The sequence below is a fragment of the Pantherophis guttatus genome, chromosome 2 (genome assembly GCF_059756535.1).
Source record: "Pantherophis guttatus breed Tessera chromosome 2, ASM5975653v1, whole genome shotgun sequence".
In the NCBI taxonomy this organism is placed as follows: domain Eukaryota; kingdom Metazoa; phylum Chordata; class Lepidosauria; order Squamata; family Colubridae; genus Pantherophis; species Pantherophis guttatus.
In genome coordinates, this window is record NC_142064.1 from 45,594,642 (window position 1) to 45,616,372 (window position 21,731).

Below are 21,731 nucleotides of genomic sequence, written 5' to 3' on the forward strand. Positions count from 1 at the left end.
CTTTGAGAAAAGAAAATTGAACCCAATAATGAAAATGGGAAACTTCCAGACTGTAGAGTCTTTGACTTCCATGCAATGTTGAATAGGGCAACTACAGAATTTATAAATAGGTATGTCTATCAAAGTCCAGTCCTAGATCTTTGACAATGACTAATTTGGTGGCATACCTAGGTAGGGAAGTGCATCAGTCATTCCTTTCCTGAATAGGTAACCAATGCTGTTAACAATGATATTGTTATGTACAGTCCAATAACTTTCATTTGTATAATATATACAAACTCCATCCTATATAGCAGATCAGCGCCCTGAGTCTTCGGGGAGGGGTGGCTTATAAATTGAATTAATTAAATTAAATTAAATCACTATTTAACCTAAGTTTCCTTATGAATCTCACTCCAGATAAAGGCATAATGATTCAGCCTTTTTATAAGATTGATTCCAAAGGAATTGAACTACTTCTGCCACAAAGAAGGGGGGTTCAACCTATTTTTCAGAATAACTAGAAGGCAAGACAAGAAACAATTGATGGAAAATACCTAAGGAAGGATGCAACCTGGAATTAAGGACAAACTTCCTAACAGTGAGGACAATTAACCAATGGAACAGTTTGCTTTCAGAAGTTGTCGGCTCCAACCCCCATTCTGTGGACCAGCACTGGTCTGCAGCATGCCAGAAACTAGTCTGTGCAAACAAGCAAAGCCCCATCTGCTTGTACACGAAATCACAACCCTTCCCGCCCACGGAAAAACCTGTCTCCACGGAACCAGTCTCTGATTGCCAAAAAGTTGTGGGCCACTATTGTAGGTACTTCATCACTGGAGATTTTTAAGAAAAGACTGGACAATCACCTGTCTGAAATGGTATTGGGTCTCCTGCATGACCAGGAGGTTGGACTAGAAGACCTCCAAAACCCCTTCCAAATCTATCATTCTATATTATTCTGTATTCTGAACTGAGCAGCTTGACTATTATTTTGGTTGTGTCTATCTCCTGGCAAAGGAACATCTCAGACTTTGGGTTAATTTCAAGGATAGCATTGAACTTCTAAGTCACTCAGAGAGCCTAGAATTTTTCAAACTCATTGGTGTATTTCTGTATTTTATATCCTGGATTGTTGCTGTTGTTGTTTGTTGTGAAGTCATGTCCGACCCATTGTGACCCCATGGACAATGATTCTCCAGGCCTTCCTGTTCTCTACTATCCTCTGGAGTCCATTTAAGCTCATGCCTTCTGCTTCAGTGACTCCATCCAGCCACTCATTCCCTGTCATCCCCTTGTTCTTTTGCCCTCAATCTTTCCCAGCATTAGGTTCTTCTTCAGTGAGTCTTTCCACCTCATTAGGTGGCCAAAGTATTTGAGTTTTATCTTCAGGATCTGGCCTTCTAAAGAGCAGTCAGGGTTGATCTCCTCTAGGACTGACCAGTTTGATAGCCTTGCAGTCCAAGGGACTTGCAGGAGTCTTCTCCAGCACCATAGTTCAAAGGCCTTGATTCTTTGGCACTCAGCCTTTCTTATGGTCCAACTTTCACAGCCATACATTGCAACTGGGAAAACCATAGTCTTAACTATATGCCAATTTTTGTTGGCAGGGTGATGTCTCTGCTTTTTAGAATGCTATCCTGGATTACGTTTTCTTTTTCTGTTATTAGGAACTCCCCTTGTATTTGGTGTCTGCTAAATTGTAGATGTAAGGAAACTCAGGTGTTCCCTCAGGCTATGGTCAAGAAAGTCAAGATGGTGATAGTGAGGTCATATTGCAAAACATAAAAAGGCCAGAGCTTCAATTACATCGCAATGGTTTCCATCTTGACTTTTTTGACACAGCCCGAGGGGACGCCAGAGGAGAATACTGAGAACATCCAGGCGTATTATCACCTGAAGCACAAACTCTTTCTTTTTGTTTTCCAAAAACAATGATTTGCAGTCTTATGATGAGCAGTCTGTTCCTTCTTATAAAGTAATGCTTTTGCTTCTAGCATGTTCTGTATGAACTAATTTCCAGACAGTAATGAATGCAAACAAATCATTTATATTTGCAGCACAAAGTAAACACTTTTTTTTTCTCCTAGAGGAACTGGTTGAAATTTCTTTCACACACAGTTGAATGAACAATTGAGCAATTTCCTTTGGTAATAGGCTTAATTAATCAAAGAAAGTATGGCTGCCAATGTGACAGCTTGGAGAGGGTTATGGAGAGGGTTAGTTTATTCTCTTGGGAATACTGAAGACTAATGCAACTTACCTGAGTTTTTATCAATGAGTGTTGTGCACATCCATCATATTCCCAAGATTATAATGTTTAAGATGTGACGTCTTTGACTTTTTCAACGGAATGAAAGAGTGAACAACATTTCAATCAGAATGAAAGCTTATTCGTATTTAAAAAAACCAACAGAAAATAAGAGTTGCTATTGAAATGTTACAAAACTGAATTTACTTAGCCATTAGAGAAAAAAACATCCTGAATGATATCCTTATACTGTGCATCAGCTTGAACTGAAAATATACTTACCATATTCACTTAAAAACATTTAGGTGTTCAGTTATTTATTACTTATTTTTAGACATTCCTTTGGCACTTCAAGTTTCAAATTAATGGGTAAGTGCTCTACTGCTTTAATGTAGCAATCCTCTATCCATAGGATGATAAAACATGATATAAAGTAAATATAGCTTAGCATTTTGTTTCTACAAGCAGCAATGGTCATATTATGGAGAATTTCTGCTACAGAATTTCATATAATTGGTCAGTTGAACTCTAGTTTATGATTCATTATGTAATTTAAGCTCCAAAAATTGGTTAATTCCAAAACCAGATTAAGCATATATCATGAAGCCATGGAATTCTGCATATAGGACAAATTTACCTACAGAAAGTGTTCTTAATATTACTAAGTAGTTAGCAGTACTTAATAAATTTAGTTAACTTTATTAGACATTTCTTTGGATCAGTTAAAAATCAGTGATTTATAAGGTAATTTAATTGTTCCCTGTTGTGTCTTCATTCCCCATTTTGCTTTCCACATAAAGTTCTGTGTACTTATCTGTTCCAAGCCTTTATTTCAGCCATTCATGTTAGCATGACCAGAAAACTTTACATCATGAATCTGCATATCCAGGTCACTGAAAAACTACTTGCTCATGGTGAAGCTTTTTGCAGAACAGTTAAAAATATAGCAGGCAGCATTGGGAATATTTTCCCTATATTGTCCATTAGATGCTAACAATCCATGCTACTTTTCACATGCCACTTAGATTTAATTAATTTGGGTTTCCTTTTATTCAATTTATATCTTACCTTTCAACTTTCCTACATATTAGTGCTGAACAGAGAGCAATTGAGCTCTCCATGGTACACTGCCAGAACTTTAGAGCTGAGGGAAGCTTTCAGATATCGGTGCTAATTTCTTGGCTGACTTCTACATGTGAAATTTTGGTTGTTGTCAGATTTTTCAGGCAAGTGTTCCAGTATTATGAAAAATTATCTCTTCCCACCTGTATAAGTGACTTTAAGGACTGAAATCAAAACCTTTGTGCTTTTCTACTCCTTGACTGGTGATGTCCTTCTGATCCGCATTTTGTTTTTTCATCTTAGCAGTAAAATGCACTCCCACCACTCTGCTTCAGAAATTGCAGGAATCAGTACGAAGTAATGCATTTGAGGAATAACGGCACACAACTTTGAAGAAGGTTCAAAGTTCTATCTCCATTACAGTGCAAAGTGTTAGGATTGATCCTTTGAAGTACTCTCATAATTTGAAAAGGATTTCAATATATTCTTATGAAATACCTAGGCTTTTTAAGTTAAGACTTTAAGTTAAGACTTCCATTTTACAAATCAAAACTTTTTCTTACCTGCAAGATTCTATACAAGCCAAAATAGATCTCTTTCTATAAATTTTTTATAAAGTAACGTTTACTGTATTTTATTCATGTGACTGGATTTACAAAGAAAGTAGGTATAAGTAGATTTTTCTTTCTAAATCTTGCAGTGTGGGACTCTTGCCTCCCCTCAATCTTTCCTGCCTTGCCTCTCTGCTCCTTATTTTAAGCAATTTATTGAATTGGTTGCATCCCAAATGCAAAATAGAAAAGTTGGTATTAATATACTAAGTAAATAGCAAGCACATATAAGCAAAGTATCTACATATCTGCTGATTGTAGGAATAAAGGTAATAGTTTCCCTTCTCCAGTCATCTCTTGGGGGTGGTGCTCATCTCCATTTCTTAGCTGGAAGAACCAGCATTGACCAAAAACATGGCCATGGTCATGTGGCCGTCATGACTATACATCAGGGCACATGGAATGCTGTTACTTTCTCAAGTGGTACCTATTTATCTATTTATCTATTCACGTTTTCATGGTTTTGAATTGCTAGGTGGGCAAGAGTTAGGGCAGACAGAAGGAGCTCACCCCATTGTGCAGCGCTCAGATCTGTTGAAAGGACTATGTTGTAGACTGGAGAAAAAGCACCTTTGGGACAACCAAGACCTGGATGACTGACAATCTCCATAGAGAAGGGTTCAATTACTTGGATGAAGCAATTATTTGTAATTGTTCTCAAAACTGTATTTGGAAATAACCTGGAAAAATTGGCCATAGAAAGAAAGATACAGTGTTTGCCCCTTCATCTAAAAGGTAAACCTTTTGAAAAGGTGTTTCCTCCACAAAAAAATTGGCTAGCTCATGGATTTCTCCAATTCACACCTATCTATATAGCATAGAGGTGTGTGTGTGTGTGTGTGTGTGTGTGTGTGTGTGTGTGTGTGTGTGTGTGTATCCTGGCTTTATTATTATTTTGTTTACAAATAATTCAAGGCAGTGAAATATCCAGCACCCTTTCCTCTTTCTGTTTTCCCCACAACAACAACCTGTGTGAAACTGGCCCAAAGTCACCAGCTGGCTTTCATGACTAAGGCAGGACTTGAACTCATAATCTATTTTCTAGCCCTGTGCCTTAACAACTAGAGCAAACTATATAGCATAGTTTGAACAATATAGAACTGAATGTATGAACTGAACATATATTGCTCAGAATGTTTCCATCAATGGAGCTCGACTTTCAAGCAGGCATATAGGCAGCTAAGATATAATGGTGAGAATTAGAGATTAAGCTGCTGTTAGAGCAGAACCTCTCTGTCTGTCTGTCTGTCTGTCTGTCTGTCTGTCTGTCTCTCTCTCTCTCTCTCTCTCTCTCTCTCTCTCTCTGTGTGTGTTTGTTTGTTTGTTTGTTTATTTGATTTGTATACCGCCCTACTCTCGAAGGACTCAGGGCGGTGAACAGCCAACAATAAAATACATAAATACACAAAATTTAAAAACCCGATAAAATCAAATTAAATTATTTGGCCCAGACAAATTAAAATGCCCCAATAATTTAAAAACAGATTAAAATTTACGTATTTAAAAAGGGAAGAGATCAGGCCAAGCCCGCTTGATGGAATAAAAAGGTCTTCACAGCACGGCGGAAGGAGCGCAGATCCGGGATCCTCCGTATCTCCGGGGGGAGCTCATTCCAGATGGTAGGTGCCCCCACAGAGAAGGCTCTCCCCCTAGGGGCCGCCAGTTGACACTGTTTGGCTGACGGCACCCGAAGGAGTCCCTCTCTATGAGAGCGTACTGGCCGGTGGGAGGCTATTGGTGGTAGTAGGCGGTCCCGTAAATAACCAGGACCTAAGCCATGGAGCGCTTTAAAGGTGGTAACCAAAACCTTGAAGCGCACCCGGAAGACCACCGGGAGCCAGTGCAGCTCGCGCAGGAGAGGTGTTACATGGGAGCGCCATGTCGCTCCCATTACCACCCGCGCGGCCGCACTCTGCGCCAGTTGGAGCCTCCGGGTGCTCCTCAAGGGGAGCCCCATGTAGAGAGCATTACAATAGTCCAGGCAGGAGGTGACGAGGGCATGAGTGACCGTGCGTAATGAGTCCCGATCCAGAAAGGGACGCAACTGGCGAATCAGGCGGACCTGATAAAAAATCCTCCCGGTCACGGCCGTCAAGTGCTCTTCTAAAGACAGCCGTGAATCCAGGAGGACGCCCAAGTTGTGAGCCCTCTCCGTGGGGGCCAATGATTCGCCCCCAATAGTCAGTTATGGCGTCAACTGGCTATATCAGGACGTCGGAAACCACAGCCACTCGGTCTTGGATGGGTTGAGCCTAAGCCTGTTCCTCCCCATCCAGATCCGTACGGCCTCCAGGCACCGGGACATCACTTCAAGGGCATCGTTGGGGTGATCCGGGGTGGAGATGTACAGCTGGGTGTCATCAGCGTACTGATGGTACTCCACCCCGAAACCACGGATGATCTCGCCCAGCGGCTTCACATAAATGTTGAACAGGAGAGGTGAGAGGACCGACCCTTGCGGCACCCCACATATGAGGGGCCTCGGGGTCGACCTCTGTCCCCCTGTCAACACAGACTGCGACCGGTCAGAGAGAAAGGAGGAGAACCACCGCAACACAGTGCCTCCCACTCCTAACTCTTCCAACCGGTGCAGCATGATACATGGTCGATGGTATCAAAAGCCGCTGAGAGATCTAACAGGACCAGGACAGAGGAGCACCCCCTGTCCCAAGCCCTCCAGAGATCATCAACCAACGCGACCAATGCCGTTTCCGTGCTGTACCCGGGCCTGAAGCCCGACTGGAACGGATCCAGATACGTCGTTTCATCCAGGTGCTGGGGGAGCTGTTGCGCAACCACACTCTCAACAACCTTCGCCACAAAACGAAGGTTGGAGACCGGACGATAATTTACCAACATTGCCGGGTCTAGGGAAGGCTTCTTGAGGAGAGGCCTCACCACCGCCTCTTTCAAGGCGGCAGGAAAGACACCCTCACCCAGCGAAGCATTTATAATCCCCTGGAACCAGCCTCGTGTCACCTCCTGAGAAGCCAGCACTAACCAGGAGGGACACGGGTCCAATAAACAAGTGGTCGCGTTCAGTCTACCCAGAATCCTGTTCATGTCCTCAGGGGTCACAGGATCAAACTCATCCCAGATAACATTCTCAAGACCCTGCCCCAGTCCCTCCCCCTGAGACCATGCAGTCGGAGTCCAGATCTTCCCGAATCTGAGCGATTTTGTCATACAGATATTGAACAAAATCCTTGGCTCTACCCTCCGAGGGGTCCTCCCGCGCTTCCTGGTGGAGCAGGGAGAGGGTCACCCTAAACAGGGCGGCTGGGAGATTATCTGATGACGCAATAAGAGCAGCAAAATAGCTACATTTCGCTGCTTTTATCGCCACTAGGTAATTCCTAATATGGGCTCTTACCAGTGTCCGGTCAGATTCAGAAAGACTGGCCCTCCAACTACTCTCTAGGCATCTTTTCCGGCGCTTCAACTCCCTCAGCTCCTCAGTGAACCAAGGAGCTAAATGAAATCGGAGCCGGGTCAGAGGCCGCAAAGGCACGACCCGATCCAGAGCTCCAGCGGCCGCCCTATCCCAGGCGGCCACTAGGTCTCCAGTCGAGGCGTGTGACCGATCCTCAGGGAATGGCCCAAGCTCCATCTGGAACCTATCCGGTTCCATCAGGCGCCTGGGGCGGAACCATCTTACCGGCTCCGCCTCCCTGCGGTGGGGTGTAGCGGTTCGAAGGTCGAGACGAAGGAGAGAGTGATCAGACCATGACAAGGGCTCGGTGACTATATCCCCTATCTCGAGATCACTCAACCACTGTCCAGAGACAAAAACCAGATCCAGCGTGTTTCCCCCCGTGTGGGTAGGGCCATGAATTAACTGGGTCAGGTCCATGGCTGTCATGGAAGCCATGAACTCCCAAGCCACCTCAGATGTGTGTGTGTGTGTGTGTGTGTGTGTGTCTGTCTGTCCTTTTGACTTAGAGAGTCCCAGAAGTTATACCAGGATCTAATTGTTTTTGTCATTTCATCTATCATTTCTTATGTTTCATCAAAAATCAGGGAATCTATATTGCTTCCTTGATAGCAAAATGCACATTTGTCTCTCTGGGCCAGGAAAGGCTGTTAAAATAGCTACTGTTCTAATCAAGCTAAAACTTTGCTCTGCTAGATATTATTTTCTTCTTTTAAAGCATCAACAGTTGTCATGAACACATCCTTCTTATCACTGGCTTTTTGATAATTGAGACATTGATATATTTGTAAGGTTTGAACCTGCCTTAATTTAGCAAAAGCAAGCCTTGTAAGGGATGCACTTGCCTGCAGAAATTGCTCTCCTCTGGAACTGCATCCAGATACACATGTAGGTGATGGCATACGGATCCCCAAGTTTAGAAAGGTTTAAGGAATGAGTAGGGCAGATTGGACATCAGAGGTCTCTTGCTATTGGAGAAAAGTTGATGACTTTTGTATGCATCCAGTTTTCCTGAGCCATGCCATTCATATTTTCAACCAGCGCTGGCTCTTAGTCTGCCTATTTGCCCTTCATAAAGAAGAGAATCCAAGGAAGAATTCAGCAGGCATACAAAACAGAGAAATAGTTCCTTGGTTCTTTCCTCTTTCTCTTCCTCCTCTTCCTCCTTCTCTTCTTCCTCTTCCTCCTCCTCCTCCTCCTCTTCTTTTAGAATGGCTTGCTGGCTTACAACAAAAAGCCAACTTATTAAAATAAAATACAACAATCTAGAAGAGCAAAGTATAATACACTACCCCATTAAACTATTATAAAACAAAACAAAGTAAAACCAAACCAAACCAAACCAGAAGGGGTATCAACAATCAGTCCTGTCCCAGGACTTCAACATTTTTCAGCATAAGAGTATGAGACCCACATATCTTGGGGATGATGGGGGAGAGATCATTTCAGAAGACAGGAATTTCAATGGAGTTGACACACTTTCAGGTTCCTGCAAGATGACACTGTTTAATTGATGAAGCCTGGAGTGCACGCAGCTGAACTATACCAGATAGGCAGACACATCTGAAAATAACATAATGGTAAAAGCTGAAACAGAAGCAAGGAAAGGAAACATTCATACATTTGTCTTCTTGCAAGAGATGCCCACCTAGTCGTGGAAAGGCAAAAAAAAAAAAAAAGTACATATATTCAGGGATTTCTGGAAGCTTTGAAGAACCATCAGCCTGCTATAATATGCTCCAGATGATTCCGAGGCAGCAATCACATTCATTGAATTATAGAGTTCAAAAGCATACCAAAAGCTATCAGTGCTAATTCTTGCCACTGCAGGAAGCACTGCGCTCAGTGCTTCCTGCAGTAAGGTGACTCTTACTTTGAGAAACAAATAGGCAGGCATGAAAGGATTCAAATTTGGCTAAGAAATGGTTCATGTCATTTCCATATAGAGCAATTTATAGCAAGGTAGATTCAAATGCTACTGTATGGAGAAGAGTAGGATTGCCAACAATTCTGTTCTGATATCGGAGTTCTGATATTTAATCTTTTGAGTAATGAGGGAAATGTTATGATCAAAAAAGCCCTGCCATTTCATGCACCCACATTTTTCCCAGACCAACTCTAAATATAAAAGTTAGAGGGTGTGGATGGATTTCAAGATGAATCACTGGATCTGTTTGTCTCTGTGTGAGACATTATGTAATCATCTCTGACCACAAAAATGAATTCTTAAATGAAGCCTTAATTGAATTTGGCAATGTCCATTCATCTGTCTCTTGGCTTTCTGACCCTTTCAACCTCCCAAATCAATGTTTTCTCCAGTATAATCTGTCAACCGTAAGACAAAGTTTTATGGCTTGTAGTTCTACAGTCCAGCTGTAAAATCCTTTGGCTCCACTAAACTCTGATTATTTTGTAGTGTTTTCAGTAGATACCTGCTCTGTGACAAATCATGCTATATCAAAAGAGATCAGATACAGATATAAACTTGTCAAGTATTAAACTTAAAACATGCTTTAATATCATATATTTAAGTAAAACCTCCTCCCACTATGGTCCACAGCAAAGTACCATTGATTTTCTTGTAGCTGTTTCAGATTTTTTCCCCTCCATAATCAATTATGTACATTTGTCCATCTCTCATTGATAGTGGTTCTATTCCCTCCTCTTTGATGGTTTTTAACCCATAGAAATAATCAATTAATTGACTTTAGAAGGGCTAGGTAATCTGGATTCAAAATTATGTTGTCTTCCAGCATTTGTTACAGTTCCTGTCAGATAGCTGTCAATGGCTTAATGTACCGTGATATTTATTTATATGACAAAGAGGATAATCATGATTCTTTTGGATCCAATGATGCTAAGAATCTGACAAAGGAAACATAAAACTAGAATCTATATGCTCATCATCGCTGAACTACTAAATGCCTTCATTAAGGCAAATGTTCTTCTATTGCTTGATTGCTTCATTCCTTTTTCTTTGGGCAGGCTGTTTGAGATGCAATAATGACAACTGGAGCTGTGGTTAATGATATGATATAATATGATATGATATGACGTATGATATATGAGATAGTAATGAGATGGTATAAAATATGATTCCCTTTCAACTCTTTTCCATTATTTTGTTTCTCTCTTTTATGTTGTATTAACTTTGAATACCTTAGGAATGGAAAGTGAGGTAAAAATTAAACAATAAATAATAAATGACCAAAGAAGAAACTTTAATTGGAGCAAAATTAGCAATTACATTTTATTTTGGAATTAATTACTTAATATAAAAGCAAAATGTTATGATCATGAGGCATGAAAGTAAACATAAGCACCATAATGTTAAAAAAGAATGGGAAGCTAAGTGTATGAGACCCCTAGTGCTGCAATCGTTAGAAAGCAGTATTGCAGGCTAAGTCTGCCAGCTGCCAGCAGTTTAATTCTCACAGGCTCATAGATGATTCAACCTTCCATCCTTCCAAGATCAGTAAAATGAGGGCCCAGATTGTTGGGGCAATATGCTTATTCTATTAACCTCTTAGATAGGGCTGTAAAGCACTGTGAAGTAGTATGTAAGTCTACATGCTATCACTATTTATGAATAAAATTTGATTGAAATTTTAAGTATATGAGCAGTTATTGTATGAGGTTGCCTTGAGATCTTAGAAATTTGAGGTTAGTTAAAGCCATTCAGATGCTAAAATAGTTCGGAATTTTGAAAAAAGTGAAGAAGGGTATCAATTAAAAGGGATATTAATGAAATAGAGATATGAAATATTAATGTTAATATTTCTATGAAATAGAATTTAAATGGTATGAAGGTTTGCTCTTCATGGACAGATTATACTTTAGGGGAAAGAAAATGAGAATGCAGCTGTCAAAAATAAAGGGAGAGAGAAAATGAAATTGGAAAGAGGAAGGAGGGAGGGAGGGAGGGAGGGAGGGAGGGAGGGAAGGAAGGAAGGAAGGAAGGAAAGAAGGAAGGGGTTGTTTGTTTGTTGTACCTCTGAGTAAGAGTTGACTTTCTGGCAACTGCCTAGACAAATCCTGCAACTTGAAACTTATTTGGCAAGATTTCTTTAGTAGTTTGCCATTGTCTCCTTCCTAGGACTGAGAGACAATAATTGGCCCAAGGACACCCAGCTGACCTAATGCCTAAGGTGGGACTAGAACTCACAATTTCCTGGTTTCTAGCCTGATGTTTTAATCGCTACAGCAAACTGGCTCTAAAATGGATTTTAATATTTTTAAATCAAGCCTTGTCCAGCATTAAATATTGGTGACAATAGCTCTTGCAAGTCAGTTTTTGTTACCCTCAAAAGTAATTTAAATAAGAATTGGAACAAGACTGACAAAAATAGTCTGCAAATCAGTTTTGCACAAAGTGCAAAGCCCAAAATGCCTTTACCTGCATCCCCCCAAAAAACAAAAGAGCATCCTGCTTTCTGAAAAAAAAATGTGAGAAGAATAGGGAAAAAAAAGACATAAAGCAAAAGCAATATTTAGAAATAAATGGCTTTTACTAGTTTTGTAAGTCATAGCCAATTGGATTCCCCTTTTCAAGAGCACTGATGGACCACTCCTTAACAGTAATTGGCCTGGGATATATTTGCTAGCATCTGTAGTACTGAGCCAACCATAAGTTAAGCAATGGCTTGTTTGGACAAAGAAACAACTTGTCATTTCTTCTGCTGTCTAATTGGCCAAAGTGGTTTTTGAAATAATGCAATACAAGAATGTATACAAAATCCTTATGAATCCTCATTGAATTGCAACTAAGCACTTATCAAGCCTTAAAATAAACCAAATAGAGTTGTATACATAAGGATTCTGAAGAATTTAAACAAGGGCATTTTTACATGGTTACCTGAGAAGTAAACTCAGAGTTCAGTGTGCTTGATTTCTGAAGAGACACGTGTAAAATTGTTCTAAATTTAAGACTAGCTCTCTGCAAGAAGCATAGTTTTATTAACTCTTACTACAAATACATGACAAACTTCACAAGAAGTTACATGCTCTTGATTTTCTGAACACTTTGATTTTAATACATTTCTTGATTATCACAGTAGAACTTTCCCCCTCAGGCTTCTTCATATATTTTTTTTTTTAATTTTAGCCTTCGGACAAAATAGGAAATGTTGAAATGCAGAAAGAAATTAATAATTCATACATAATTTACAAGCCCTGTGCATTATAAGACCTTAGAATTCCAAAATGTTTTGAGTAAGCTTATATTTTTAACAGATCAGCAAGGAAGGAAATACCCTTCAGGGCTTCCCTAGAAGAAGGGAACTGCACAAGAACTTCCATTTTTGCTTGCTTCATCACATAAGAAACAGAAGGCAATTGGGGAAACTCTAAATACTTCTAATGGGATGAGAAAAGCTAATTATTACTCAGTTTTGTCCTATTATGCTAATATTGTCAAAAAGAGCATTTTCTTCAATATGGCAAAAGTGCTAGTAATAGACTGCACCCTTACTCTATTGTGCCACATTGTTACACTTATATTATTTATAATTTGATAGTGTCATCAACATTGTTAGGAAATGGCTTTGTCTAACTAGTTGGTCAGGCAATATATAAACTATCAATACATGTTTGTCAAAAGGTATTATATTGCTTTAAGACTGTATTGCATCATCCTGTATCCTGATTGGCTAAGCTCTGTAGCCAATGTACTTGAGGGGAAGCCTGAACCATGGCTTGAGAACACTACACCATTTTATCTGCTTATTTGCTTGTTACTTGTTACTCTCTATCTGATCTCTCTGCATGATCACTGTTTGATCATTGCTACTTGTTGCTTTCTACTATTTATTGAATGTTTTAATACTGAACTTGTTCCTGTTTGAAACTCAAGAAGAATTGTTTTATTGTGTAATGACAACAACTGGTAAGAAGACTTTGTACTTGGAATATCCCTGAATTGATATTTTAACTATCGCCTTATCTGTGTATGACTTGGATTGTTATTGGACTTTGCATTACTTTCTTCTAAAGTAAAAGACTACCACAACTCTGTGTGTCAGTATATTAACTGTGGTTATTAACTCTCAGCTGCTTTCATGTGCATACTCAAGTGGTACTCTGCTCAATAACCCATAACATTGGTTATGAGTAAGGTGACCAGATGTCCCGCTTTTGGCGGGACAGTCCCGCTTTTGGCGGGACAGTCCCGCTTTTGAGCAATTTGTCCCGCGTCCCGCAGCGTTTTAAAAAAGTCCCGATTTTTCATTCTGTCTCCTGAGTCCCGGCTGCCTCCTGAATCCCCGCTGATGGCTAGAGGGAAAAAAAACTCTTTAAACTCTCGCCGCGGGGCTTCAAAGGGCCGACCTACAGCTGATCAGTGTTAAAAAAAAATGAATAGACCCATGCCTGCAAAAATAGAAAAAACAGCCCCTAGGTTAATTAGCTGCAAAAAGCTGCAAAAAGTTCCTGGAGCAGATTTTTTTCCCCCTAGCTATACTGAAAACAAAGGCGAAAGCGAAACTAAACCTGCAACGTGACAAAATGAGGCAGAGAGAGATTTCTTTCTTTTTCTTTTTCTTTTTCCTCACCAAAAAAGGTAGGTACAAAACTGCAAACAATGGGAAATTTTGGGCAAAAGAGGAGAGTTCAAGATTTTAAAACACAAAAGAAAAAAAGCTCTATTTAACTAGGGAATTGTAATAATTGAGATACTATTAATAATTGTATATTGTGTTGAAAGCAGAAATGGTTAAGTTGTGGTTTGGAGGAATATATGGGGGAAATTATTTGGTTTATTATTATTGGTAAATATAATTAATTGATTCGTAAGAAATTGGATTGCATGGAAATAATTGGAATATTCATGTTCATATTGATTAATATACAAAAAAGATAGTTATATAACTAATTGATTTATATTAAAATGTTGAATTTGTATTAAACAACTGTATTACATAATTACATAATTAACCAATGTGAGGATGGATATAAAAATAGATGACAATGGGAAGGGGTATAATATAGAATAGAAGGGAAAAATTGAATTTGATTAAGATTAGAGATGAGGATGAAGGGTAATATTGTTTTTTTTTAAAAAATAGATGAGGAATAAATATGGCAAAAAGGAAATATAGAAATTGTAAATTTAATTGAAATGACTAAACGCTGTTTAAATTTGTGAACCAGCCAAATATTCTGTTCAAAGAAAATACATTGTATGTTTGTATGTGTGTTTCTAATTATTGCCATTTATTCATATTTGTTCTCTTTTATTCTTTAAAGTTTAACAATTCATTCTTAATCTTAATATCTTTATATTTGCTTGGGGTTGGCTTTCTTCCCTTTCATCTTTTTTATTGTACAGCAATCTTTCTCCTCAAACCTACCACCACTCTCTTTTCTTTCCTTCTTACTTTCTCTTCCCCCCACCCTCTTTTTCTCCTCCCTACTTCCTCTTCCTTTCTCCTTCTCCTCCTCTCTTCCTCCCTCTCTTACCCTCACTCCTACTCTAATTTCCATTCCTTCATCCCTCTCTATTGCTGTATCCTTTAATGCATATGGACTACTCAGAGGGCTGAAAAAGTTATTTTTGACTGGTCCTCACACTTTTGACCAGTCCTCGAACTTACGACTGTCCTCACATTTTACATTTTTGCCCTATCTTGTCACCATGGTGAAGAGAAGCAGTTGTGAAATGAGTGACATGGTTGTTAAGAATACTGCACGGGCATAAATATGAGGATGGTCATAAGTGTGAGGACCAGTCAAAAGTGCGAGGACCTGTCAGAAATGACTTTTTTCAGCCCTCTGGTTAGTCCTTTTGTGCATATGGACTACTCAGAGGGCTGAAAAAGTTATTTTTGACTGGTCCTCACACTTTTGACCAGTCCTTGAACTTATGACTGTCCTCACATTTTACATTTTTGCCCTATCTTGTCATCATGGTGAAGAGAAGCAGTTGTGAAATGAGTGACATGGTTGTTAAGAATGCTACATGGGCATAAATATGAGGATGGTCATAAGTGTGAGGACCAGTCAAAAGTGCGAGGACCTGTCAGAAATGACTTTTTTCAGCCCTCTGGTTAGTCCTTTTGTGCATATGGACTACTCAGAGGGCTGAAAAAGATATTTTTGACTGGTCCTCACACTTTTGACCAGTCCTCGAACTTACGACTGTCCTCACATTTTACATTTTTGCCCTATCTTGTCACCATGGTGAAGAGAAGCAGTTGTGAAATGAGTGACATGGTTGTTAAGAATACTGCACGGGCATAAATGTGAGGATGGTCATAAGTGTGAGGACCAGTCAAAAGTGTGAGGACCTGTCAGAAATGACTTTTCAGCCCTCTGAGTAGTCCCTATACACATAGCCATGGCCACCCGGTCACATGACCAGCTAGCCACGCCCACCCAGTCACATGGCCTCCAAGCCACGCCCACACAATAAGTCACGCCCACAATGGTGTCCTTCTTACCAATGTTAAAATCTGTTCACCTTACCCTATACACATAGCCATGGCCACCCGGTCACATGACCAGCTAGCCACGCCCACCCAGTCACATGACCAGCTAGCCACGCCCACCCAGTCACATGACCAGATATCCACGCCCACAAAATAAGCCACGCCCACAATGTCCCTCTTTACCAATGTTAAAATCTGGTCACCTTAGTTATGAGCCAAGAATATCCTTAACATACATAATGAATATGGATCTGGGCAAAATCTGAGAGACAGTGGAGGACAGGCAGCCTGCCCTGTTATGGTCCATGGGGTCACAAAGAGACTGATGTGATTTGGAACTGAACAACAACAACAAAAATTTATTTCACTAGCCTAAATGACCTTGACTCGCCTGATACCACTTAATTCTCTCCAGAAGACCAGGGGTGAAATGCTCCCAGTTCAGATCGGATTGGGCAATCCGGTAGAGATTGTGGCAGGTTCGGAGAACCGGTAGCAATGGCGGTGTGAGGCTCCACCCACCCGCCTGGGTGTTGTTACTTCCTGGTTTTAACCAGGAACTAATGTGTTTTTTACCCTCTGCGCATGCGCAGAGGGTCTGCAAGCACAAGTGATGTGCACACGTGCACACGTGGCACATGCACTTCCGAACCGGTAAGGGAGGTAAATAGATTTCACCCCTGCAGAAGACATAAGAAATGTCACTTTCCTACTGCAAAGTGAAAACATTGTGATTGTGATACACTGGTGGTTAGTTCTTGACCATTATTACAACTAGCTGCTTAATTGTTTTTAAAATTTACAGAATTCGTATAATAATAATAAAGCTCTGTTTCTTAGGTATCTAAGAAAAATAGATACATCTGAAACGGGCTAATGAAATGTTAAATAACTGTATAAACCATTCTTCTGCAGAAGAAGGTAACAGCACTATAGATAATAATGAATACATATGTAAGTCTCCCATCACCACCACTATAGCAGAAAAATTGAATAAAAAAAAGTATATGAGCTCTATTTGTTGTTGGGATGATTACTGTCTCTGAGCAATGACAAGGCTTGACTTTTTCTTCAGTAGCTTCTTTTTTACTTTAAATACATTGGTGTTAACTTCTCTTCATCGAGAGAGTTTCAAATAAAGAGCTAAAACATGTGGCCTCCTAATTCCTTTATCCAAGGTTCCCAGTATTTGAGCCTGTTTCTTTTTAATAGAGAAGTAACTCAGTAGCAGCTAACAGTGTACCCAGCATCTGGTATTATTTTGTTATTTTTCTTATAGACACATGCATATACATACATCCCATCATGTTATTTCCTGCCAATATACACAAAATTAAGCAAAGTGCAGAAAAAAAGAATAAAAAGTTGCATATTGAAGAAACTAAAGGCATGCAATAAGAAAAAGAAAAGTCTAGTTTAAACCTGCAACATTCACTGTCTCTCCCTGGTTTTCTGTCCAGGCAAACCATTCTTATTTTTAACAAGATATTGTTAAAATATTGATTTTATAAATATTGATTCATACATTACCTTTGGTCAATGGTGAAATGTAAAATTTGTTACTACCGGTTCTGTGGGCATGGCTTGGTGGGGGGGTAATGTGACTGGGTGGGCGTGGCCAACTTTTTTTTTTTTTTTTACTTTTAAAAGCATTTTTTTTTTTACAACCTTTTCGGCCATCAGAGGCTTTTTTTTTTTTACTTTTAAAAGCATTTGTAGAAAAAATGCTTTTAAAAGTTAAAAAAAAAGCCTATGATGATCGTGCGGCTCAGCTGGCCATGGGCCATGGGGCAAGGATTTTTGCTACCGGTTCTCTGAACCACCCACCGCCATCGCTACCGGATTGGGCGGTCCGGTCTGAACTGGGAGCATTTCACCTCTGCCTTTGGTTCTTAAAAACTTTTCACCTCTCCCTGAAGATTTTATCAATTCCATCGAACCACATCTGGAAATAACATGCTTGGCACAAGGCTGTACTGATTTTCTCTCTGTCTCTCTGTTTCTCTGTCTCTGTCTCTGTCTTTCTCTCTCTCTCTCTCTCTCTCTCTCTCTCTCTCTCTCTCTCTCTCTCTCTCTCTCTCTCTCTCTCTCTCTTTGCATAGGGTTAAGGTGTTTGGTAATAAGCTTCTTCTATTGGTTAGATTAAATGGCTCCTAAATTTATCTACAGCTAAAACTTTACTATGTTCAACATTTTCACACATCAGTTGTGATTCCTTTTCATCAATTTCCTTGCATGCTATCGTTTGTAGCATTTCTTGCAGTAGCAGTTCCACTTTAACATATTATTATCATCCCTACACAAATATCCAAAATATTCATTTCACTCATTTCTGAAATTATATTTTAACCATTAAATTAGTTCTGTATTAACTCTGTCTTTTAAATGTAACCACTCCTTATTCTCTTTGACTACATTATTTACAAACTTTCTGAATCATACACTATTATAATACCCCCCCCCCTTTTTTTTGCATCAATCATTGTTCTGTTGTCTATTCTGAGAAAGGGAAGCTACAACCTTCAAAGTTTTAGATATGTAAAAGGCTTATAAGATACAATCTTAAAGGCTTATAAGGGACAATTCTTGGTTTGGGTTGGGGGGTATCAGCAATTTTGGGAGGTAAAATTCTTTAAGGACAGAGAAAAATGTATGGATAAGAAGTAGAAAAAATCTTATTTCATATTCAATGGCTGTGTCCCATTTGTTCTGATTAACTAATTCTTAAGAGTTCTTTGAATCTTACATATTGCAATTTAAGACAATGGCTCTCTATTCTACTAACACACTTTGAAATTCTGAAAAGAACTAAGAAGACTAAGTAGTTATATTGTTTTGAACTGCATTATTATATTCCTTTAATTATTTTCTCACCAGAAAAAGAAGAAAAATGCATTATTAATTCTGGCTTTGAATTCTTAAATGCATTTTGCTCTAATGTATTTTCTTATCATCCTTCTTGAGTTGCATTTCTTTGAAAGCATTGTAGCACATGCCTGGTGCTCAGTGCATGTGGTGACCAGTGCATGTGATGAGATTGAATGATTTAATTCTTTCCATTTTTATTCTCACCCAAATAAATTCAGTTAATGTTATTCTTAGATCAGCCTTCTTTTATTCCATAATAATCCTTCCAGAGCTTAATTTTGCTTTGTTTTCAAGAAATATTTTGTTTTCTTGTATTAGTGAGGATGCCATCAAGACAATCAATTGTCCACAATTAGTGTTCTTTCTTACTGTAATATTTGCATCTCATCTATCTATTTTCTTCTTAAATGAAAACACAGCCTTGTCTGATTATATAGATACTGCATGTCTTATGACTGGCAAGGCTTCATCGAGTGATGTCCATGGAAGGGAAGAGGCCAGGATTCCACAAATTCAAGATGAAATCTGTAACTGGGGGTATATTTGTGTAACATCACCTTCGGCCTCCCATTTCCAGTCTTGCTGCACTTCTGCATGATACACTTAATTTGATCTTGTCCTATGCTCACGTTGGCTTGATTCAAAGTTGGCTTAAGAAAATCATTTCCATACTGAGACTTTAGCAATGACATACAAGTATTCAGTTCATGTCTTTCCATTGGACACACCCTATCTCTCAGTGGGTAAGGGTTGCTGTCCAGCCTGCCATCCAAATACATAAATAAAAACAAAATTAAAAAGTAACTGGCCTTCTTGTAGATTAAGCCAAGAAGAGATGCATACACAAAAGTAATTGCCTTTTTATAACAAGCTTTTCAAATAAGTTACATTAAATATAAATTATATATCATGTTTCAATGAAGCAAGGAAAACTTGCATGAAGAATATATTACCTTTGCCTAGCTATTATTCTCTTGTTTTTAAATTATTGATAATGAAACATTACCTTTGACTGTAAAAAAGTGGGGCAAAGAGGAGGAAAAGGAATGATACTAGGGATAAAAACTTTGGAGTGTGTTTGGTTTAGTTACCAAGAACATTATCTATCTACAATCATTTATGAAATCCCCAAGGAAGAAATGCTCTACAATGCTACAGTAAAAGTAAAGAATTAAAACTCAGTGATGGACAACTTTGTTCAATAAGATGGTGAACATGTATCTGACTACATGTACACAATTATACAGTCTGGTTTTGATGGACAATTAAGGTTCTTCAGACCCTGTTGTGTCATATGCAACTACCTTTATTGAAATTTATCAGAACTTCCCAAAGTTGCTAAAACTACCACTTCTAAATTTTTAATTTATAAAACTGGAGAAATACATGACATGCAAATATCAGAGAAGCCAGTATGTGTTGATTTATTGCCTTTTAGAATTAGAAGTTCTGGAATCCCAACCAACATATCTGGGCTAGCTGGGTATTTCAATATATATTCCCCTATGAATTAGGAGGGCATCAGGTTTAGAAAGATAGATGTAGTTAAACGTAAATTAAGGAGGCATACATTCAATTCTACTGTTTTCTGTAAAACTTAGTGGAGTGCTTGATGACTAACTCTGAACCTTATATACTTCACATAGTTATTATGAGAATGAGATATAACACTTGTGATAGTGATAGATCATACCTGCCAGGGGTGGTTCTACTTACCTCGACTACTGGTTTGCAATTGGACTGCACATGTGCGCACAAGTGAAGCATGTGTGTGCACGCTTCTGTGCATGCACAGATCGTTCATGATGATATCTGGGTGGGACGCCGTTACTACCGGTTCGCAAGAACCAGACCGAACCGGGAGCAACCCACCACTGATACCTGCCCAGCAGAAATGAAGGTAGAGGTTTGCTTCAGATCAAATAAATTGTTGAAGAAGAAAAGCATGTATTGGCTGATTATGTAAAAGACACTGAATATGTAAAAGACAATGCAAGTTAAAAATTGTAACTTACTGAATGAACAGAAAACAAAATATGAATATTGAAATAATGTATTAAAATCACAAAGAAAATGCTAGCAAGGAAAACCATCACATGGTCAATTTCTACAAAATATCAAGTGGGAAGTGTATGAAGACAAAGCTAGGAATAGCTTGCAACTATAACATTTAAAAAATAGAAACAGAAGGCTTAAATTTTGACTGACCCATAGCAAACTATATGAATAATTGCAATCAAGGCTAGAATTGAAAAATTATCAAATGATGCAAAATGGAAACTCTGCAGAGAAGCAGAAGAGAAGAGAAAGAATTGGAGAAAATCACAAACTAAAAAGAGCAGCAAATAGAAGAAAGAAAAAAATAGTACCAATAGTAATAGACACCTTGGGTGCAATTCAAAAACATCTCGAGCATCACTTAAACACCATTGGCATTGACAAAATCACCAGTGTCAATTGCAAAGTGCAGCTTTACTTGGAAGAATAGATCTGCAACTTAACCTTTAATATTATCAAACAACAAAATATCTGTGTATCACAGTCCTTAGGAAAGACCCAATAAGTGGACAAAAATGCCAATTCCAGTCTAACTGGCTAATTGTGCAACCAACCATAATAACTGGATATATTTACATGCAGCTGAACTTTCAGTGACTCTTGGCAATGTACAATTGTTTAAAAAATTGTTAAAGGAGAGAGAGGAAGCTTAAGCTCTTAGAGAAAGAACAAATTATAGTCCATCAATCAATTTAAAATTAAAAACATGATAGCATACAGGTCCCTAACCTTTATAGCCAATAGACATGTTTGGTCACTATTGTCATGGCTAGATGCAAAACAATCGTTTATCATAAGTCATATTCTCAATTGCTCCCAGCATGCTCTCTACCACCTCTCTGACATTCTACTACCTCAAAGCCTCCTGTCAGGTATGAAAACACTGGGTTGCACACTGAAATTAGATTTGCTTTCTGAGAATGTCTTTGAGGTGTATGCATGATACAGAAGCATACTTGGAAATAAAAAGTGCAAAATCATAGATATGAATATGCAGTAATTAATATTACTTTAGTTGGGAAGTCCTAGTAGGTATTTCTACCTGA